We start from the raw sequence: 24,514 nt of genomic DNA on the forward strand, positions 1-24,514 counted from the left end.
TGATCCTCCTCTGGGCCACTCCATCATCCTTCTGTTCATTTCCTTTGATCTGAATCTTGGGGGACTTTTTTTTCCCCTGCCTTCTTGTTCATTCTGTGAGTCAAAAGTCACCTCTTAACCTTGGATGGTTTTTTGTTTTTGTTTTGTTTTTCTGAAATTAGTTCAAATCTGGACAAATCTTTTTTTTTCTGGAACTCTCAGAGCAAGAATTTTGTGACCTCTGCAAACATCAGAGCATAGCATCCTATTTTTCAAGAAGAGATTGTTTTGGTTTAAGGATAATAGCTAAACATGCCCCTCCCCACTATAAGCTGTAAAAAATAGATCAATAGGTATAGGAGGCAGATAAGAAATCAAAATATTATCTAGTGATAAATATTGATGTTTATGGATAAATCCAGACTAGACACCCTGGCTTGGCCTATGGTCAGGGCCAAGTTTCCATCTTAACATCTCCCTGCTACACCCACTATGTGCTTTGCTGAAGTGGTGCAAGGGTGAATGGGGCACTAGCATAGGGAAAAAATCACTGGAAAAAGTGATCCCTGCCTTCAAAAATGTCACTAGACTTTCCAGTTGGTTCTTTTTCATTAAAATAACAATTTTTTCTTTTACTGTTAAAAAATTAAATTAAATTAAATTAAATCTTCTTTCTAGTCATGGGCAGAGTAGCTGAAAAACCAAATGTGGAGAACTTTCCCCAGTTGTCTCACAGCATGAAGAAGGAAAGAATATTGGTCTGCTGGGAACTCCTCTTGTTTTTCAGCCTGTGCAGTATTCTTCAAATATTATTCCCTCTGGGAAACATCAGGGCTAATGCAAGTACACAGTTCAGGCTAATGCTTAGTTCCTTATTTTATCTGTTAAATCAAATCATGTGTAGGAATTAATTTAATCTATCTTTAAATCTAGTTCATCAATATATTTTAAATAAAATTCTGACTGAACATCTCGTAACTTTCTGAGCACCAAGGACACAAAAAATAAATTGGACATGGACACTGACTGTGGTCAACATGATACAGGTGTGTGAAAATTATTCATACACAACTACATGCAGAAATATTATCTATAGGCAGAAATATTATCTAAGGGTCTGATATGAAAAGTCTTCATGAGGCAGGGCCATCTTTGGTACCTGCTATGATTAATCTAGTTAGGCAGAATAGATAGGTTTTGTAGAGCCTGAAGCTTATAGAATTTGGAGAATTCTCTTTTTTAGAAATCAGTCTCAAAAGCAAATATCTAGAATAAGGATAGAAACCACAAGAAAATTGCCAGAGGCTTGGAGATGCAGGCCGCTGGCTTCTGAGATTTCTTGAGGTATTTTCACCTTGTTTCCCAGTTCTACCTAGAAGTGTCTATAGCTCCCAGTGACTTGCAGAACTCACAGGAATATGAAACTGGGGCCTGAAACTTAAGCTTCAATGGCTTCAGGGTAAAATTATTTTGGGGCAAATTTCCAGAGCTTTGGGGTTGGTTGGACCATTCCTTCCAATAATAGAGGCAACTGCAAAAAGGGGGCAGGCCATGGAAGAGCTTTATACACGGTGCTTTGACTGCTTCCTGTACCACCATAAATCTTCAGGGAAAACAGCAAAAACCACATTAGTCCCATTGTAATTGTGTTTTTTATGGAAATGGGTGAAAACATTAGTTTTGCACCTTGGTTGGTGTGGGATCAAAATAGAATTAAGAGGTATATTAAAACGTAAGTTAACTATATCGCAGTATCTTAAATGCATGATAGACATAAAGCCATGTGTCACTTCATATTGGGCATACATTCTGAGAAATGCATCACTAGGCAACTTCATAATGATGTGAACATCACACAATGTACTTCGCAAACATAGATGGAGATGGTATAGCCTACTACACACCCAGGCTGTATGGTGTAGTCTATTGCCTCTAGGCTACAAGCCTGTACAACATGTTATGGTACTGAAGACAGGAGGCAATTGTAACACAGTGATGAGTGGTTGTGTATCTAAACATAGAGAATGCATAATAGAAACACAGTATTACAATCTTACGTGACCACCATCATGTATGTGGTCTGTTGTTGACCAAAACATGATTACGTGGCACATGTGCCAGACAACATAGCTACATAACATATTTTCCCAAGATTTGGCACCTTAGAACAACACACATTTACCGTCTCCTAGTTCTGTGAGTCAGGAATCTGCACACGGCTTTACTGAGTCCTCTGGTTCAGGGTCCCTTGCAAGGCTGCAGTCAATTAGTTAATTAGTTTTCCGGGATTGCCATAACAAAGCACCACAGACTGGGTGGCTTAAATAACAAAAGTGAGTTTTCATACAATTCTGGAGGTCTAGATCAAGGTATCTGCAGGGTTGGCTTGTTCTGAGGCCTCTCTCCTAAGATTGTAGATGACAGTTTCCTCTCTGTGTCTTCTTCGCATGGTCTTTTCTCTATATGTGTCTGTGTTCACATTTCCTCTTCATATAAGAACACCAGTCCTATTGGATTAGGACTCATCCTAATGACCTCATTTTAACTTCATTACCTCTTTAATGACTATGACTCCAAATAAAGTCATGTTCTGAAGTGCTGAGAGTTAAGGCTCCAACATATAAATTTGGGCAGGATGCAGTTTAGTCCTTAATAGCCAGGTTACAGGTACCTTAAGTCCCCACTGGGGAAAATCAGATTCTAGGCTCACTCATGTAGTTGTTGGTAGGATTTAGTTCCTCATGGACTATTGGACTTGAGGGCCTCAGTTCCTCACTGGTTGTTGGATAGAAGCCACCCTCAGTTCCTTGCCACATGAGCCTCTCCACAAGGCACCTCTCAACATGGCAGCTGTCTTCCCACAGCAACAGGAAACTCTGACACTGCCGGTACTTCATTCTTTGCCATTGTGGTTGAAATGCTCCATCCATCACCCTGAAGTATTAAAAAAAGGCCAACATTTATAAATATATATTTAAACTATCACTGAAATCTTCACTTTTATTTCCCTTGAGGCTTTCCTCTTCTATTTGTGTTGGCCCAGGATCCCAGGAAAAAATCTAGAACAAAGGACAGGTAAGTCTTGCTTGGAAACCCCAGGTAGTAAGAGAGTTGGGACTCATCCACCACTAATGGATTGTGGTTTTCACAGTGTCTCGGTGGAAAACCTTCTGTGAAGTTGGTGGATATGTATTTACTGCTGTGACGGTCTTGGTGTTTTTTAAGGTGAAGATAATCTGGGTCTCTCTAAAGGCCAAGATATTTTCCTAATGCTGCCATATTTGTATTAGAAGATGCTTCTAGCCTTAGCCACTTTGAGGCAGACTCCCAAGGCTTGATGCTGAGGCTTTATTGCTAGTTCATATCCTTTGCCAAAGACGCCGAAGAGGTAACCTCTTTTTTTCTTTTTTTAACTGCCAAGAGACCTCAGTGGGTATCATCCCAACCCATTGCAGGTCTTAAAAATGAATGGGATTGAAATCTCTTTCCTTCTAAGGCAGTGATTTGGTCCAATGAAAAACTTTTCCTACTCTCCATTGTGGACCAGTTCTACACAGTGGGGATACTGGAAAGAGATAAAAGACACATTTATACCTTCCCCAGAGAAATAGGTGCCCATTCCCCCTATCTTATGTAATTGCCTACAAATAGGAATAGGAAATTGCTACAGACCCAATTTTCCATATATGGAAATAGACGACTTGACTGCAGTGGGTTGTTAGTAAAAGAACAAAATGTTTGAGAGAGTTAAACAGCTGAGCAGCATCCTCAGGCAGAGGGGTATGGACCACATACGGTCCTGATCACTTAGGTAACTTTAGGTCAGGTTATTGCCACAGGTCCCAGCTGGACTATAGCTGGGCTTGTCTCCTTCAGGTTTTTCTGCTGTTAGAAAAAGGGAATTGGTGGAATTGCCATTCCATAAGTGTTCCAGTTTCTCCATAAGAAGATGACTGCCAAGAGCTGTATTTGAAGTGATCTTTTGGCAATTGGAAAACTAACGCGTATGCTGCTATCTCCCTTACTATTACTTTCTGCTTTTTAGAAGTATGTCAGCTGTCTGAGGTGCCTTGGTTCCATTAAATATTCCCTGTTATTCTGGTTTATTTTTTTATTTGACATATTTTTTAAGTTTGGGCTCTAATGACAAGAAAGAACAAATCTATTTTTATATGATCACCAACATCCAACCTTGTTCTAAATTTCTATCCCAGGCTTTCATCAAGGCAAAAACTAAACAACCACTCAAATAAACAAAAATCTTACAAATTTTAAGAAAATTTATTGTGCTTGTTCTGCCTTCCAGGCATTGTGCCAGGTGCCAAAAATAGAAAAGTAAATTAAATCTAATCCCTGCTGTAGAGAAGCTCCCAGTTTAATGGTGGGAAAAAACACGTACTCATGGTAAAGTGCATAATGACTCAATTAATATTTGAGTTTCTACTCTGTTCAGGTTTCTGTGGCTTCAAAAAGGAACACAACAGACATGAAGCCTGCCTACATGTAGATTAGAGTTTGTCAGAGAGAGCAACCATTGAACTATTTATTACAAGCATGATCAGTGTCTCCATGGGGGAAAAAAAAAGCCTTATGAAAACGTTTAACGGGGCACCACTTCTAATTGGAAGGGCAGAACAAATATTCATTTGGAAATAGTAGTGGCAGTTGGGGATGGGGTGGAGAAAGAGGCTAGGTGGGAGAGTTCCAAAATAGCGTGTGCAAAAATCCTTGACACTGGAAAGGGAAAGATGTGTCCTGAAACCACAAGTAAGCTATCGTGGCAGGAGTAAAAATGAGGCAGGATAGTGGGCATGGTTGCATGGGTTAAAATCTCAAGAGTAGCTGCGTTCTCTCAAGTATAAAAATATGTCAACGTCAATAACTTTTTTTTTCTTTTTTTTCTTTTTTTAGATGGAGTCTCACTCTGTTGCCCAGACTGGAGTGCAGTGGTGTGATCTTAGCTCACTGCAACCTCTGCCTCCCAGGTTCAAGTAATTCTCCTGCCTTAGTCACCTGAGTAGCTGGGACCACAGGTGCATACCACCATGCCCAGCTACTTTTTGTTTGTGTTTTTAATAGAGATGAGGTTTCACCATGTTGACCAGGCTGGTTTTGAACTCCTGAACTTAAGAAATCCACCTGTCTCGGCCTCCTAAAGTGCTGGAATACAGGCATGAGCCACTGTGCCCAGCCAGGAACTTCTTTAAATCATGAAACAATTGTACAGTTTGCCTGTGTTGCTGGAGGTATTTATTTCTTCAATAAACACTTATTGAATGTTATTTATGTGTGGATTCTCTGGTACACACTGAGAATAAAAAGATGAGTAAGGCAGAATCTATGCACATCAAGTGGTTTGTACTGCAATGGAGGAAGATAGATGTAATAAAAACAGAGACGAGAAAACAATTCTATGTTCATATTGTTTAAAGAAGTGCACTTCTTAGGTAGCTATTATAAGATTTATGGCCCAAATCAAGTCTAAAAAATAATAAGGGAGCACTAACTGGCTGTGGAACTCCAATCTGGTGATGCATCAGAATGTTCTGGGCAAGTTTGTAAATTGCAAATTCCTGAGTTCCTCCTTAGATCTAGTGGATTTTAATTTGTGGAGGTGAGACCCAAGAATCTGTAATTCTTTTTTTTTTTTTTTTTTTTTTTCTGACATGTTTCACTCTTGTTGCCCAGGCTGGAGTGAAGTGGAGGATCATGGGCTCATGGCTCATTGTAGCCTAGCTTTCTCAAGTAGCTGGGACTACAGGTGCATGCCACCACACCCAGCTAATTTTTTTGTATTTTTAGTAGGGATAGGGTTTTACCATGTTGCCCAGGCTGGTCTCGAACTCTTGGGCTCAAGCGATCTGCCTGCCTTTGTCTCCCAAAGTACTGGGATTACAGGTGTTAGCCACCATGCCTGGCAGATTTAGAATTCCAAAAAGCACTCCCAGTGATTCTGCATATATTCTGCAAATGGCATTTGGGAACCATTGAAGAAGAGCATGGTATCTGTGAAGCCACAGTAACATCTTTCTAAACGTGTTCTTTGGGTTATTAATAGATGACATGGGGAAAAAAAAGGATTCAGTGGTGTAATCAGTTGAATTACATCTCCCTCCTCAAATTCAGAGGTACGTTCTAAACCTCAGCACCCCAGAATGTGACCTTATTTAGAGATAGGGTCTTTACAGAGGTAATCAAATTAAAATGAAGTCGTTAGATGGACTATAATCCACTATGACTGGTGTCTTTATAAACAGGTGGAATTTGGAGATAGACACTTATATGGGGAGAATGCCCTGTAAATATGAAATCAGCCATCTACAAGCCAAGGAGGAAGGCTTAGGCCAGGGCTGCCAACACTTTGACTTTGAACTTCCAGCCTCCGGAACTGTGAGACAATACATTTCTGTTGTCTAAACTACCCAGTTGTTACTTTGTTAAGGCAGCACTCAAAAATGAATACAAGTGGCTAAGTTAAAGAGAGTTATGAATAAAATGATTTCTCTGCTGCAGGGGATCTAGAAGCTTGGATGTGCTCTGTTGCCCTCTGAGAGGTGATAGCATGTGCATCTCATCCCAAATCTGAGTGCAGAGTGCTTTTTGTTTGGCATAGAGCATTTCATGAGACTGTTGTTCTGTGGTTCTGACTCAGAGAAACGTTGAGTTTATTTCCCCTAAGGAAGCAGCCATGCCGTGGGTCTCACAGCTGCAGAAAATTCAGCTTCATGGGACTGAGCTACTTTCAGGAAATAAGGATGCAGGTGAAAATTTTTGATTACATTTAGTTCAAATCCATCACACCTCCTGGGGGCAGAGCGGAACAGCTTCAAGGAAATAACCTACTGGAAATGATCTGGAGTCATTTTGCTTGATCCATGAATCCTTTGATTCCTGTTATTTTACATCTGCTACTCAGAAGCAGCCATTTGAAAAGAAAAAAGCCAAGAAGTACTAGGTTGTCTCCCTTAGTGGAGTGGTTCAGGAAATGCAGGAGAAAAATATGCAAGGGTGATTTTATCAAATTGAACACACCACTGCAGATTTGCCTTCGGAGCACTCCATTTATTCCTACTGTTTGCTCAGACCTTGACAAACTGATCCATCTGTCTTGAAATGGAACATTGGGAGAGAAATGGACCATAGTTATTGTCAGTGGTTAAAAAAGTAAGACTAAAGATTTAACTTGTGTATTTCAGTTATCAAACATGCACACATGGAGTGAAGGAAATGTGAACTGGATGAACACAAGCTTCCTAAACATTTGCAAAATTGCAATACTTCAACTTCTTATTTATCTGATGTGTTTTATATTATTTAAGGCTAAACTTATAAAAATTTCAGATTTGCTATTGGATCTATGGTTGTGACAAGTATTTGTGTCTACATCTGGTGAAAACTTGGGATCATGCGGACAAAACATTCATCAATCCTTGTTTCATATTTTTAGGTCACTATCAATAAACTCTACCCACCTCTCACAGCTCATTTCAGTTCTCATCTCTCTCCTGCAGTCCTTACAACCATCCCTGCAGACCCAGTGATCTCTCACCCTGATAACTCATTCAGCATGTACTGCCAGTTTCCGCAGACCCCATAACCAGTGCGCAAAACCAGTGGCCACTTCCAACCAAAATGCAGTTTCACTGGCTTGACTTCCAGAGGTCCTGATTTATTAGGGCTGGGTAAGTTGAAAAGTCTGTGTTTTTAACAGGTGAGTCTAATGGTCAATTCCACCTGAGAATCAAAACGACTCATTTGGTATTTCCCCTATAATGTCTTATACTGCAAGTGAGTCTGTCTCATCCTAGGCCATCCTTTCCGTAACTGAATTGATGTTTTTAATTGAAAAATCATGTTTTTGAATGCTCGCAAGTTATTTTAATGCTATTTTTCAATTTGTATAAGTACACTTTTGATTCCTTGTTAAAGTTGTTATCTGTCTCTTCTGGAAGTTCTATTTTACTAGGAGAATATCCATCTTGGGGCATGGGTTGTTGTTATTCCTCAATCTGGCTGCTGGGTTCCCTTTGGGTGTTTATGATTTTAACTGCCTGCCCCTGGTTCTAGTTACCTGGATTAGTTCTGAGGGCACTTGAGTTGCTGGAATGGCGGGAGATACAACAGTCTCGGGCCTGGTTAGCAAATCATCTGTGCAAGGTATAAGGAGAAGACACTTCTCTACAAAGCTGCAACATGTTTGACCAGCCTCAAGGGCAGAGAGGATCGGAGCCTATCTGTTCCCCTCCCTCCATGCCCCTCCGAAGCCAAGGAGACTAGCAAGTACCCCCAAGATCGTCTCATCAATCTGGCACATAGCCCTTTAGAGATTTCACCAATGTGTCTCTCAGGGCCACACCCTCTGGGCCCTGGGAGATAGTGCGGTGCTCTGATTCTTGCCCCAGGTTCATGACTACTGCTGCATAGGAACCAACTCATTGTCAGCTTTTTCCAACTAAACCTCCACAGATGGGAGGCCTTGCATGTGACCTCTAGGCTCCCCCCATTACCCTGTCCTAAAAGGTACTCTGCTTAAGATAGATAACTGGAAGTTCATTAGAATTAGAATGGAAGACTCACGAGGAGCTGCAGCACAGGCACTCAGGATGCAATTTCCACAAAATACCCTCGTTGCCTAACCCAGTCTACTGTAAGAAAATACCTTAGATGGGATAATTTATAAACAACAGAAATGTATTGCTTATACTCCTGGAGGCTGGGAAGTCCAAAATCAATGTATTGACAGATTCAATGTCTGATGCGCACTCACTCTCTGCTTCAAAGGTGGTACCTTGTTCCTGCATCCTCCCATGGCAGAAAGGACAAATGAGCTCCCCCAGTCCTCTTTTATGAAGATACTAATTCTTATTATTATAACGGCATTCATGAAGGTGGAGTTTTCATGACTTCATTAACCCCCAAAGGCCCCACCTTTGGAACCTAATGACGATTACTTTGGTGATTAGGTTCCAACATATAAGTTTTGTGGGGATAAAAACATTCAGTTTATAGCATCACACAGACTCACCATGCCTCACTTTCTTTAATTTGAAAACAGATAATAACCTCCACATAAAACTGGCATTTAAATCACAGCTACCACTTATTGTACATTCTTTCTGTGACAGGCACCCTGCTATGTACTTTACATGCATTAGTGCCAAGTGAGATAATTTGAATAATTCACCTGGCATGTTACCTGGTACAGGTGGATGCAACATACATGCCCATTGTTCTCTTTTGTTGTTGCTCTTAGCTGCTGACCTGTATGGGAATAGGTATTGTCTTGTACGTTTTTACTGTCCCCTTCTCCCTACTGCTCATCGTACCCTACCTTGCATTGGAGCACTCGACATATTTCTTGGTTGACTAGCTGAATAGATCGTGTCCTTCTAAATGACAATTTACTATTTTTTCTATACTTGGTGAACTCAATTAATTTTACTTGTTTCTAAAAGGCCTAGCTAAAAGTTTATTTCTTTTGCAAAACTATAGGTAATATCTCTTGTCTGATAGAATATCACCTATACCTTTCGTAGGTTATTTAACCCCAATTCTACCTCATATTCAAGTTGCTTATGCCCATGAACTATATTCCTTACTGGAATATTTTTCTATTCTGCTCCAAGTTGAGAAGAGTCTAGAATTCCTCTTTTAAAATTCTTCCCCTGAAACTTAGGATAATTATCATAGAAAACAAGAACTGGAGGAATCCTCCCTTCATTTCTTTCAGAGAAAACCCCATCAAATTAGATGGGAAGAGATCATGTGAAGCAAGACAACTTTACAAGTTAGAAGGTGTATGTGCAGAAAGAAAATGATAGAACATTCTGGTTAAAGTGTTGTGTTTATCTATCTTGGGCATCTTGCTCTCTCTTGTACTTTTTTAGGTGAATTTTTCCATTAATGTTCATATGCTTGTCTACTTAAATTAGCATTTTCATCTCAATTGACTCAAATTAAAAAAATTAATCAATATTTATAGTACAGGCAATTCATATCTTAAAAAAGCTTTCATTTATGGTGAATTGTATTTTGGATTATAGCTTTTCATGAGTTGGAATTGAGCTCTAATTTATTGCCAACAGTTACCTATACAGTAGGTGTTAGGGTTTTGTTTAGTATAATCCACATTCTTTCATTATCTGGTGTGGGCTCTGCCCTGTGGTAGGAACTTTTAAGAAGCAGACTTGAGACTCTTTCCTTAAGTGATTAGAAGTCTACAGAGGGCAGGAGGCAAGAGCATGAATTTGGAACAGCCCAGACACCAGGTTTTGAGTCCTGAAATACCACCCACACACCCTCTGGACTAATAATGAGCCTGATACATAACAAACTTTTAATGTATATTAACTATTATTATTGGTAAGGGAATAAAGTTCTTGTAAAAATTTGCTAAAGTGCTTGCTCCTGGAAGACAAGGTCCCAGTTTTGTTTCTTTTAGAAAATTCCACAATGTCCAGCACAGTATTATTACAGGTGTTGCAGCTTACCCCTTTCAGAGTGTGAAGTTATCTCTGGAAGGTGGTTGCCCCATCAGGAAATACATTTCTCAACCACTTTGCACTTAGGTATTGTTGTGTGTTTTGTTAATTCCAAGAGCAAGTGAGCAGAAGATGGCGAAAAACAGGTACACCTTCTCAAATTTCTTTTCTTTTGTCTTGGATAAATGCAGAAGACTCTGAAGCTCTAGAAGATGACGGAAACACAGGATGAAAGGATTCTGGCTGCCCGAATCCTGTAGTTGCTCACATTGCACTGCTTCCATGAATAAAAATTATACCTTTAAGGTTTTAGGCCATTGTGATTTGGGGGTTTCTTTATGACATCAGCTTGCATTGCCTTAACTAATACTGCTATTCAACAAATTTGTTGAAGAAATAAATGAGCTGTATAACTAAATCACCCCAAGTACAATGCCATTTAGTACCTAAATATGGATGTATAATAAACCCATTGATCTTATTTCATCAATCTGTCTGTGGTCTCATTATAGTCAATCAGAATTTAAAGTGAGGCAGTGAGATGGACTAGCTCTGAGGCAATATAGTGGCTTTTTCTTTTTATATTTTTAAAAATACATCAAACCTTTGTTGTAAAAAAGAAGTAACCAAAAGAACATCAGAGTGAGATGGGGGTGGGGAGGTTCTTGTACATGTTGGACTGTTTCATCTTAGTCGTGAACTAACAAATTAAATAGAAAGCGTTCATATGTTTTCTGTTCAATGTACTATGTATTTTGTCTTTTAAAAACATGTGGGATTGCAAAATACGGTCAATAGTTCCCTTACTGAACTAAAAGAGAATTAGAAAAGGCTGCTAATAGCTTTTGTGTTTAGAAATGTAATGTCTTCCAGTGAGTTATTTCATGGGTGAAGTGTCTGGAATTGCTTCTGAATACTGGATTGTAGATATTTTTCTTTCTTTCTTCTTCTTTTTTTAACTAAGAGAACTTAAACATGATATTAAAAAAACATTTTATCTTGTGGTAGAAATGTCAGCCACATTTCAATTCACTCTTAGGCTTCCCCTAAAAGGAATGACTTTTATGCATAACAATAGCCTTGTTTTTATAAGTGGTTGGTAATATCTGCCAATGTGTAAGGCATTCATTTTCCAGGAGCTCTTTTCTCCCTGGTAACACACCAGGAAATATCAGAGTGTTGTTATTTGAATTCTTTCTTGTGCTCTGACTCCCAGATGAATTGAAATTCAACTTCACAGTCAAATGAGTAGCCATTTAAAGCTCAGGTGTGTATTTCTTAAGACCCTCTCAAAGGATATATAACTGCTTATGTCTTTCCAAGAGACAGCAAACTGAATTTTAATTGGATCTTGCCTCTCCCAAGAGATCATTATACTTCTACTCTAAGGCCATATATTATAAAGCTTCAGTATGAATTGGAACATGAAGGCCATGTTTCAGTTTAGTGTTTAAAGATGAAGTTATAACAGCTGACACTCTAGTCATTTCAGCAGCACCCCCAATCAAAATTTTATTTAGTTTGAATCTCTTTAAAAAAATGAACATACACACAAGCATGCACACATACACACACACGTATATAACTGGCATGTCAAAATTATGTAAACTTTCAGATTATTAAAAAAGTTTCTTTTTTAAGGAAATAAGTCTCAAATGGGACTAGTTCCAAATTTTTCTTGTCTCAACCCCACCTTGACCTTGTCAGATGGATTTTAAAAAATGAAGCAGTGGAAAAATTTATATCTATGTATACACACACACACACACACACACCCCAAAGACCTGCTGACTCAGAACTGGATCTGGAATATCCTTTTGAGACACAGAATGAATATTTTCATCAGATGGTATAGAAGACCACCGATGCATGCACGAGCACTCCTGGAGCTGGTCTCCCTCTGATCTTAGAAACTGAAAAGACAACATCTAAAAGCAAACCAAAAGATTTGCGGAACCTAATTCACCAACTCTAAATATAACACAGCTATGTGCTTCTTTGTTCTTCATAGTTTAAGCATCCATGGAAATTTCCAGAGATAAATTAAGACGATGAGGACCAATGTTAAAAATACTGTGAAAACATCCCGGAGCGTGCTGAAGTGTGGAATTCATACTTTCAGACTCCTAAGGGGCAGTCTTATGCCTCATAAGGAGGCATAAGATCTCCTTATGGTCTTGCCTTATACCATAACAAAGTGGACCTTTGTGTATTACATGTAGTTAAGACTAGTTTTTTTTTGTTATATTTTCTTCCTGAAAAATACATAGGTTTATTCCAGATTTGAATGTTTTAGATTTTTTTTTTCCCTTAAATTTGCAGACAGAGACGTGAATCGGGAACAAGGTCCCAGAGTAGAGAATATGTCTCTTAGTTTTTCTGAGACATGGTTTCTTCAGTTGTAACATTAGGAGATTGAAGTAAGTAGTCTCTAGAACAGTTAGTGTTATAACATTTTATGGTTCTAAATTTCAAGTGGCTTTAAAAAAATTATTTATCATATGTAACAAACCTGCATGTTATGCACATGTACCCTAGAACTTAAAGTATAATAATAATAAAAAATAAATTTAAAAAAAGTATTCTAGAAATAAATATGTTAATGGAACAAAAAATTATTTATATAAGACTCAGTTACTAGTCAGCATATATCCCTAGATCTCAGCATTTTTCTGCCATGATGTAACAGAACATTTGGATTACATACTCAGTACACTCAGTACTGGAATCTTAGACAGGCTTCAGTTTGCCTATTTATTTCTACTTAATTATCTTCCACTAAATTTGCTTCTCTTTTATTAAAGTTTTTTTTTTTAATTGTATCAACATCTTAGTTATGAGGCTCAAAACCCTGAAGTTTTCTTCAATTGTTTATGCTCATTCACCCCTAACATTAGATCAATCACGCAGTTCTTTTGGGTGCACCTCTGTGAAGGGTAAGACTACTTTTACAAAATAGAATTGTAGAATTGGAAGTGATTTCATTTCACTGGCTCACCAATATTGTAGAATTGCATTGAGGATCTGAAGAAATATATCCACCATTTCCCAAGAAAAAAACCACGTATACAATTTTTCATGTAATTTCCAGGGATTCAAAGACTTCCTAAAGTTCTTCCATGGATATCAGATTAAGAATCCCTCATATAGGCCAAATGTTTTCAAAGTCAGAATTTCACTCAATAACAACCCTCGCAGGTGGCTCTCTGATTCTGCATCTAGTGACTGAAAATGCTCATTTCGGGCACTTTCTCTTCCCTTATTTGTAATGAAACTCTTATTGTTGGAGAACTTATTTGGGATTAAAATATTTGCCCCAGTTGACCACAGGTCTTCAGTATTTGAAGGTATCTCCTATATCCCACACAAATCTTCTATTTTTCACGTTAAATATTTACCATGTCTTTTATTGCATGGCTTCCAGACTCTTTCCTATCCTGGTCAATTTCCTCTAGACAGTCCTTCAGTGTCTTAACTTAATTTTGGTTCATTGAGATGAATAACATTTTTTATACTTGATATGAATAACCAATGCAAAATTCTTGGAAAATTTCATTTTGGGCACAGAGGAAAGGACTTGAGCTGCCTCACATTGGCTAACATGTTGGTTTTGATCTTTGCTAGCCATTTTGACTTAGTGCTGGTTACTTAATATCCTCCATTTTTTTCATCTGTAAAATGGAAATAGTTATACCTTCACGGTAAGTTTGTTATTTTAGCAGATACTAGGTACTCAATAAATGGTATATATTATTTCTACTATTAATTCAGATTATTTGGGATATTTGGGAAGAAACGTCATATTGAAGACAGACAAATACAGTTTCTAAACTATTTTTAACCAACATTAAACTTAGTCTTTCCTACCGCAAAGTCATGATATTATTTTTATTGAAGTACAAAATGTGATAATTAATATTGCTAAATTGTTTTGTATTGGGTTTGGCTCATATGACAGGCTTATGAGATATTGCTGAGCTCTGATTCCATCATTCAGTGTGTGTTACCTGTCCTTCTTAGTCTTGTGATCTTCAGGCAGGTGTACAGGCAAGGACCAAGCTCGCAAAGACACATTAGCCACTTTTTCCAGAGTTGACATTAATTCACTAAACGACTTTCTATTGTGACCAGAGTTTGTCATGTACCTTGCTGACAAAATGATACTAAGCACGTGGGATTTCCCTGACCTAATTATTTAGATAAAAAAGCGGAGGGCGGGGGGAAAGAAAGAAAGAAAATGACATTGGTGTGAAATGATTTGTTTCGTGTGAGCTCATGCTGACTCAGTTGTTGAACTAAATCCTTTTCAAGTCCCATAGTGATAAGAAAACTGTAGGAAGAAGGCAGGGCTGTACCTTATTTGCACAGAGTCAAACAGATTTTGAGGTCCCTAAATGTGTAATAGATCACTTCTTTGACTTGCAGATCAGAGTGAAAACCATTTCAAGGGCAAGTAGAAGGAGAAAGTCCGGCTCTTCAAAGCATGGTCTCATTCCATCACACATAAGGTGGCTCTTATGTTCTTCCAGAGAACTTGTACAGAGCATGGCATGGCGGTGGGGCTCGTCAGAGGGAAAAGTGTGGGTGGCTGGGTGTGAGGCTCCTCCCCTTGCCCAGACCCTCTAATCCTCTCCGAGGTCAGGGACAAGAAAAATAATAAAGTAGACATTCATTCCTTCCAAAAGACTTGCTGAAAGGAAACTCTCTGAGAAACCCTTTGGCTATTTTTATGAATGAAATTTTTTAAAAAAGTTTTTAGATGAATTTTCCAAATACCTTTTAGTCTGAGAGAAAGAAGGAAAAAAACAAAAAAAGACTCAATGCTAATACCCTTTGCATGAGCTCTAGTTTGCTCTTGCCTCCAGCTGTTGAATGAGTTAGGGTCATATTTGGAAGGACAGCTCATTCTGTTTGGACGGTCATGCAAGGGAGTCCGGAAGAGGAGGGGCGTGGAAATGCCAGACAGAAGGGCGAGCCAGCAGACACATGTGGACAGGGCTGCAGCCAGCTCCTCTTACTCTTGGTGTGTCACTGCCTGCAATGGAATCCAAGGGTCTGCTGTCAGGAGTGCAGGAGTACTGTGACCTCTCTTGGAACCTGGTGGTGAAGTCTCCTAGAAAGCATGTTTACTCGGGGTCCCTGATCCACAACAGGAGCCTTCTCTTTGAATTTAGATTAATTGTCTGTTAGTATAATTGAGTGCACCTTCCCATCCCTGCCATCTACAAGTAAAGGGACAGTCAAAACATTTTCCTTTTATTAGAGTCTGTTCTAAAGTTGTAAGGCATGATGAGATGTAGGACATGAAAGGTTTTACGTTCTCCAGAGGAAGATGCAATATCCAATCAATATATTTCTCCTATCTTAACCTGATATCTTATTTAAAGCAAATAGCAAGTGTCCAAAAACGTCTGGCTCTATTTTCCTGGATAAAATGCAGGAATAAATTAAATTCCCACAATACATAAACTCTCTACACAAATTAGCACACGGAAAAAGGCGTACATAAAATGAAGCTAACCCCCATGAGAACACTTATAAATGGTATCCTAAGATATAGCAAGGAATTAATTTAGCTCTCTAAAAACTTACTACCGCCTGTAATCCCAGCACTTTGGGAGGTCGAGACGGGCGGATCACGAGGTCAGGAGATCGAGACCATCCTGGCTAACCCGGTGAAACCCCGTCTCTACTAAAAAATACAAAAAACTAGCCGGGCGAGGTGGCGGGCGCCTGTAGTCCCAGCTGCTCGGGAGGCTGAGGCAGGAGAATGGCATGAACCCGGGAGGCGGAGCTTGCAGTGAGCTGAGATCTGGCCACTGCACTCCAGCCTGGGCGACAGAGCGAGACTCTGTCTCTGAAAAAAAAACAAAACAAACAACAAAACAAAACAAAACAAAAAAAAAAACTTACTACCTAGGAATACATTAAATTAAGGAAGAATTTGACTCATTTGGAAAGGTGACCCTTTTACGTCATCTATACTATTTATATATTTTTTAAGATGAGGGTCTCACTATGTTGCCCAGGCTGATCTCAGACTCCTGGGCTCAACCTGTCCTCTTGTCTCAGCCTCCTAAATAGCTGGGAGTACAGGTGCATGTGCCACCATGCCTGGTCTTATATGCTTATGTTTTTAAAATAATGCCTATCAAGTAGTGTGGCCAAAAACATGCTATTTTTTATTCTTTTATCAATAAAAGTTTATTTTATTTTATTTTTAATTGACACATGATAGTTGTACATATTTATGAGGTACAATGTGGTGCTTTGATACAGGCATACCGTACGTAATAATCAAACCAGAGTATTTATCATATCCATTACCTTGTATATTTATCATATCCTTGTGGTGAGAACATTCAAAAGCCTCTCCTCTAGCTATTTTGAAATAGACCATGCAATGTTGTCAACCACAGGCACCCTACTGTGCAATAGACCACCAGAGTTTATTCCTATTTAACTGTAACTTCGTACCCATTGCCCAATCTCTCCCGATCTCCGCCTGCTCCCCTTCCCAGTCTATCTTCCATTCTCAGGTCCCTAATCTGAAAAAAATGCACCTAGTTTCTGTCTTGCATACTTGTGAGTCTCAGCGATACCATCCATATACGCACGCAGTTCTCAGTGCAGGAGTTGCCCTCAGCAAGTGGCAATTAGCCATTCCTCTATTTGAAAGACAGTCAGACACAATGGCCTGGGGTACTTGCCTTGTGGATGCTCTGCAGTTTCTAAGCAATTCTGCTGCAGAAGCACTACTGGGGGACACCCCCTTTTCAGGTGAAACTGCGTTGTAATGTATGTGTTTTGATACTTCGGTCATCAGTTTCCCTTGAGTTGGTCCCACATTGAAACTGTCATAAGCTCACATCCATTAATCTTAAGAAATACTGTTTGTTGACTTTTAGAGATCATGGAAATGATCAATTCAAAGTAGTTTTCCTTCTGTTCCATCTGGGATTTATAAAGAACTTCAGCCTTTCCTAAATATGAGACAAAAAGGTCTGACAGCGAGTGACTTTAGAAAGATCTCTGGCTCAGAAAAGGCTACCAGAGTCCAGGAGATGGTTGGAAAGAGGGGCCCATATGAGAATTCTGTGTTTATTTTCTCCTTAGGTGAATGCCTTTACTGATAATGTTTCCAGGCACCACTGGGCAGTGAGTCATTTTTGGCCCTACCCACTTCACTTAAGAGATACAAACTGAATTTAAAACCCAGATATCTGAGGAAGGCCATCTCATGTTCCTTCAGGGCACCCACAGCCCCAGCAGCAACAAAAGGTGGTGATAATGGAAGGAAGTAGAGAAGGAGACCCAGAAAATTGCATGCATTAACTAGGGTTTTCATTAACAGAGTTGAAAAAAGAAGACATTTCAAATTTTAAATTCTTCTCCCAATTCCTGTACCTGGCTCTTTAAGGTTATACAAATCAGAGGATTCCACTGCGGGGGATAAATGTTTTGAAGAAGTAATCCATTGATCACTTCCTCTCACTCGACATGTTTAACTAGATGGAATCAATACTTCTTAGCCTAGCAATGGGTTTGTAAAAAAAAAAAAAAAAAAAAAAAAAAACCAAACAAAACGGTAGCACAATTGGATGTTGTAAGGTATCTTAGGATAAAAGGATCCTGTAGACAAATTCCTTCTTTATCCCTTACCCCATCTGTGAGCACCTTGGATTAAAAGTCAGATCTGTATGGATGTATGAAGTCACTGAATTCATGGAGGTCAGGGCACAAAGAATTCTTTTTTTTTCGTTTTTCAGTGCATTTACTTGTCATCCAACACCTGCCCTAATGACACACACGGAAACAAAGAATCTTGAGCTTTAAACTGAGCGCAAGAAATTGAAAATATAACTATGTAAAACATCAAAAGTCCCACCCACTTTTTAAAATAATTTGCTTAATTCAAGCATATTTGAGAAATAGTGCGCCTGTCTAACACATTTGTATTACATTAGCACAGTGCCTACTTGCAGGTTTTATTTCTTGCAGTTCAATGAGTACAGTATTTCAACTGGAGAACTCGAAACAGACACAAAGGCTTTTTTTTTTTTTTAACCCTTCAGAGAAAATATGCAGGGGCAATCACCACTTCTTCATTTTGTCTGTCACCTGGATTCACAACCGTGTAGCCAAAGACAGTTTCAGATGGGCAGATGGCCCTAGCGGTTAATAGGGATGAGAGTGGGAAAAGAAAAAAATGAATACTCTGTTTTCTGTGTAAGCAAATAAAAAGGCAGAGGAAACAAAAGGAATGAGTCAGTCATGGGGTTGAATCATCAAGTCCCTCTAAACATACCTTGACTTTCCCATGCAGGGATCTATTTCCCTGATAGCCAGTTCAGTGTGGATACTCATGCCGACGAGCTTAAGAATTTTTCCCTGTCAGAGATAAATACTGCATTTCTGCCTGCTGCACACACAGTTGCTGGAACCTGACAACGCCGTGTGCGAGTAATAAGCAATCATGAAATAGTGAAAGAGTCAGGGCTCTTGAATTACACTTGCTTTATACGGGTTGAATTGCACATCTAGGGCAATGTTTGGCCAAGTGAACAGGGCATGCAAAGACCTCGCTTCCTCTCTGCGCTGTGGGGAAGTGAGACTGTGCCGGGCCTGCAAACGCGGTGAGGAAAAATCTGTTTGAATGCTTACTGCTGAATGGTGCTGGGCATTGTCAGCTTTTGTTTACTTCATCTTACATGTGAAGATCGCAGCTGTTCCTTTCAGTAAAAAGAAGTAGGAGAATGTAGCAACCAACCTCACATTTTCCCCTCCTCCAAATGTTTGTGGAGCCCAACAGCTGTCTTTGCAAATCCTGTCACTCAGGATTGGAATGGTTCTACATAATCAAGAATGGAGTGGTGAGGTTGAGATTGTTGGCTGGCTTGAGGTGGCAGGTGGGAATGAACTGTTCTCTTAATGGGCTCACTTGGTCTGTTCCTGCAGGGATTGACTCAAAAAAGAAAAAAGAAAGTTTAAAGGAGGCAATGCAGGAAAGTTGAACACACACGTCTTGTATTTCATACATATAGGTCTGAATGGCTGTGAAGCATGAATTCACTGGTTGTTAGAATTGTAAGGGATTTGAAAGGTCCTCTTGTCTAGGAGTTTTCAAATTATTTTTAGCAGCAGAGTTCCCCGCCTGCCCCCCCCGCCCCGCCCAAATGAAATCTTAGACAAGGGATATCGTGTGATAAATGAAAATACCTACATAGAATAAGTGGGAGCATCAATGGAAAACTGGGCTAGGTATAAGAAAAGCAACTTCAATAATAAATGAGCTCAGTTCTGGGAACAGTGTAGGAGTCATGAGGACTGAGGAAAGTTGGACGTGCTTGGAGAGGACGAGTGCTCCTCCTTCTCAGCACAGCCATGGGCGGCATAAGGATGTTTGGTCAAGAAAGACTGCATGTATGATAGTGGTTCCAGATTAATACTGTATTTTTATTGTACTTTCTCGATGTTTAGATACAGAAATGCTGACCATTGCAATGCACAGGAATGCCCTAGGATGGCAGCCAAAGCCTTCCGTCTCCCACCCAGCTCATTTTCCTAAAAAATGTGTGCATTTAACATTGTTCTTCATCCCCCAAGAATGGGGTATCAATAGAATCTACAGGACCAAGACTTAAATGAAATGAATCAAGAGTAACACAAACTCTAGCAATTTTCAATTAGAAATTTAAGGAAAGCTTCATAAAATTTTCATAGATTTCTGTCCCAATTCACCTAGCCCAAAAATAGTGTAGTTGAAATTCTACACTATTTCAACTGTAGTGTAGAATTCTGTTGTTAGCAGCCTTAACATCTTTTTTGGGATTTTTGCAAATGTGAGTACAGTTTACGTCATTTACTCCCACCCAATAGATTAAATTCCAGGAGTCTGGAATACAGAGAAAAAAGGAAAAAGAAAAACTTATAAAGAGAACAACAAAAAAATCAGCTAAGTCTGAGCAGTTTCAAGAGACATCCTGATTTTTTAAAAATATGCGGAGACTATCCAGTTATCTCAGATTCCTGGTTCATTTTCCACTCAAAAGTTAGGTCAGCCAGCATCTGAAATAACAGTCCTTGATTATCTCTGGTTTTGAAAAACAGAAGAATACAACAGATTGCTTCTGCTCAGTCAACCAAGTTCTTGTGTTTTAGTTACCCTGACATCAACTTCAGGTGAAGGAAGAATGTTTACATATCAAAGTGGATAACATTTCATGCTTGTGGAAGGCCCTTCTTCCTCTGTTTTTCTGGCTGTGCAGGCTGCAGCCAGAACCAGGCTGGCCTCTGCCTGTTTTAAAGGAATTTGACTTATGGACTGGCTCCAACACAAAATGCATATTCATTTTCCAGAAGAGGTACAAAACATCCCCTGTTATTAATAACCTACAGCACCTCTCTTCTTCTCATTTCATACATACAAGCCGAACTCGACTTTCACTCATATTATAGTTGATTTTTTTTAACACAATAAGAAGTGCAGAATGACAGAATTTTACTCAAAGCATCTTTTTTGTATTTAGTTTTTTTTTTTTCATTCAGTGGTTATGAAAAGCAGAATTATGTCTTACTCATTGAAATCTTTTGAAATGCTTTTAGACTTTCCTGAAATCTTTTAGATCACAATAAAGGAAATCGATAGCCATCTTTCCAGGTGAAAGGAGTTGAACCAGCTAATGCATCACTCATTCTGATTAACCAATTCAAAGGCAGGCAGGCAGTTAAATATTTGCTATAATTCATTCTTGAGTGGTTATGCATGCTTCAGTGGCAGATTTTATTTAATAAATATCAATAACCGTGGCAATGCTCAAGGAGGAAAAACAAAAACAAACTATAAAATTATAATTTAGGTGTCTCCTTTATTAAAAGTACAGTGGAAAACTATCTCAAGATAACCACGGCACATGAATTAGACATGTCTCAGAAATATGTTTGTTTGTTCTCTCTGTGCCTTGGGATGATTTCAATTAGTTAAAGCTATAAATTATTTTATTATACATTTATTCCAATTTAGTAGATGTCTACAGTGTGGGAAGGTAGGACAATATGGGTACAATTTAAATATCTTACATGGTTGCCTACAGCATCATAGAGATTGGACTAACTAACCCATGAAATAATACAAGTGTCATTAAGTACAAAATTTGTGCTATAAAAATTCTTATGGGCTAAAATTACTGGGGCAGGGATCATAGAAAATTAGAGTTGAATTAGGTAGGAAATCATGGGTACAATTTGGATCTGTGTTGAGAAATGAAACCTGGCAAACAGACAAGCAATGGCAGAGACACAAAGCAGCAAGCATGCCCTATATAGAGAAAGGACTACAGGGATGGTGATGAGACCAGAACGGAGGTGTGTTCATAAGGCATGCCCATATCATGAAGAAACTTGAATCCTAGGAGGATAATCTGGGCCTCATTCTGAGAGGCACTGGAGAAGCATTGCTGGATGATTTGAGATTACACCAATGATGGTATGCAGAAAAAATCTGAGGGAGGAAGGACCAAAATGTCAAGAATTACCAAGGAAGTTTATAATATGTCCGCAATAATGGTCCAAAAACAATGGTAGCAAAAGGAAAAAAAGATCTAAAAAAAAAAGTATAGAATGATGGTTGATTCCATCATATATTTACTAACAGATAAGAATTGGATGCCTCTATGTGCTGTGGACACAAATATCTAGTACTGTCCCTGCCCTCATGGAGCACAGGCCCTAGGAGATCAACCAGGCCTGAGTTTGAGACCTATGTGTGGATTTCTTAAAGGCGTCATGTCAAATGACTCCTGCAAAAAGTGAGACAGAGTCCAGAACAATAAATTAAAACACTTTACAAGTGTCTACATTGCTTTTTTTTTTTTTAAAATCACTAGAAAGCCTAGTCAACATATGGAAAAACAAACAAGGAATAAGATATGTTTCGTGATCCTGCATCTCTATCAGCTTCAGCAGTGGCCAAAGGGTCACCTCTGAACTCCCAAAGCCCCTCCCCCAAGTCTCAGCCATCTTGGTCATCAAAACGGGTGGGGAAAGCTCTGGATTAGTAGTCAGAAGTCTTCTGATTTGAGTCTTGACCCTACCACTTGTTTAGTCAGATGACCTTGGGAGTCATTTATATTCTCTGAGTCTCATTTACCTTCTTCATTTATGAGACTAATACCACCTGCCTGGCAAACTCAGAGGATTATTATAAAGATCAAAGGAGAAAATATCTATTAGGGCCGCTAGGGCATAATGATGTTGGTAGGAGAGTAAAGGAGAATAAAGAACTCTGCTTGGGTAACTCTTTGTCTTGACCTAATTATCAGAGTCTAATTTTTAAAAAAAGATACATAAGAATCAAGCCTTGATCTAAAAGAAAGCCTCAATCTAAAGAGGCAGATCTTGATTAGTTAAGTACTAGTTAAATGTTTCTGCTGAAAAATATCTTGTTTAGCTCCAAATGAAAATTTACATGAAACTTTAAATATATAAAACAGAAAAAAAGTAAGTTATTTGCATATAAAGGCTTTAAAAACAATTGATAACATTTACTTATTGTAAAGCCAATCAATGGGAATAATAAAGTTTTTCTGATTAATACAATATTCGAGATGAGAACCTTATGTCCACCTCAGCCTCCAATTTTAGATTGTTTTTACTTCAGTTGCAAAGTGTCAAGACAATTCTGATTCACACAGCTAAGTGGTTACAAATGGTAGGAATTATTTTTATCGGCTTACCTTGAATTCTCTGCAATTTTTTTTAAATAAACACAAAGAGCTGGGAAAGCTTTGCTTCAATGTCTGTGTAAAAGTTAACTGACAACACAAGTTAACACACAGAGTGAGAATATGTGTTAAATTTGGTATACGTTGCATGAATATATGTTTATTTTTATTAAGGTATTTTAAGTAGTGAAAAATATTTTTTAACAGCATTTAAATCACATATTTGCGGAACTTCTGAAAGAACTCTCTGGAACCTGAAGTGTCTGCAGAATTGTGGTCAAAGCTAGCCACATGCATTGAGCAGAGAGCATTGTTCTAAGCAAGTGCTGTTTGCAGTTTATTTCTTAATCCTCCTAGCCACTCCATGAGATAGGGGAAGACTCTCAGACACACAGAGGTCTAGTAATTTTCCATACAGGACACCGTCAATAAATAGCAGAGGCAAGATTCAAACCCAGGTTGTTTTTGACTCTGTGGCATGTGTCCTTAAGGGCTGAACCTGATGGAAGAGAATGGGTTCATGGTCTGGCCACACAGCTTAATAACCAGGCAGTTTCAGTTTCACACCTACTGAATACAGATCAGTTGTGAAGCTTAATTATGACACTGTCTGGAAACCTTGGAGTTTAGTGGGTGCTTAATAAAGGTTAAAATGGCTGACTCCCCATCATGAATACATCTAGATATTGTGTTCTTATCCTCTTTTTGCCATGTGAGAATACAAGAAGAAGACAATAGTCTATATCTGCAAAGAGGGACTCCCTGACCTAGGGCTCCCCAGCTTCCAGAACTGTGAGAAACATATTTGTAAGCCACCCAGTCTGTGGTACTTTGTTATAGCAGCCTGAACTAAGACACCTACTTATGCATATTCATCTGCATGTTGTAGTGGTCACCTAATGCAAGGGTTGACAGACTACGGTCTGCAAGCCATGTCTGGCCTACAGTGTACTTTTGTAAATCAAGTTTTATTATAGCACACTGCAGTGGACTGAATGTTTATGTTCTTCCCCAAATTCATATGTTGAAATTCTAGCCCCCAATGTGATCTTATTAGGAGGTAGAGCCTTTGGGAGATGACTAGGGTGTAAGGGTGGAGCCCTCATGAATGGGATTAATGTCCTCATGAAAGGGACTCCAGAGAGCTCTCTTGTCCTCTTCTTGCCATGGGAGGATACAAGAAGACAGCAGTCTGTAACTGGGAAGAGAGACACTCTGATCTAAGACTCCTCAGCTTCCAGAACAGTGAGAAATACGTTTAGAAGCCACCCAGTCTATAGTACTTGGTGACAGCAACCTGAACCAAGGCACCTACTTATGCGTATTCACCTA

The 24,514-nt window shown here is 39.0% G+C and overlaps 1 long non-coding RNA gene across 1 annotated transcript; it reads right to left on the reverse strand.

The window, feature by feature from the left end:
* Positions 1-1,612: 1,612 nt before the first annotated feature.
* Positions 1,613-19,314, reverse strand: LOC105548933. The gene is made up of 2 exons (XR_001007478.1): positions 18,769-19,314; positions 1,613-3,544 (listed from the first exon to the last, which is right to left on the reverse strand). It is a non-coding gene; the product is annotated as an uncharacterized LOC105548933 (long non-coding RNA).
* Between the last annotated feature and the right edge of the window lie 5,200 nt (positions 19,315-24,514).

This window comes from Mandrillus leucophaeus, unplaced genomic scaffold, assembly GCF_000951045.1.
Source record: "Mandrillus leucophaeus isolate KB7577 unplaced genomic scaffold, Mleu.le_1.0 Scaffold427, whole genome shotgun sequence".
NCBI classification, from domain to species: Eukaryota; Metazoa; Chordata; class Mammalia; order Primates; family Cercopithecidae; genus Mandrillus; species Mandrillus leucophaeus.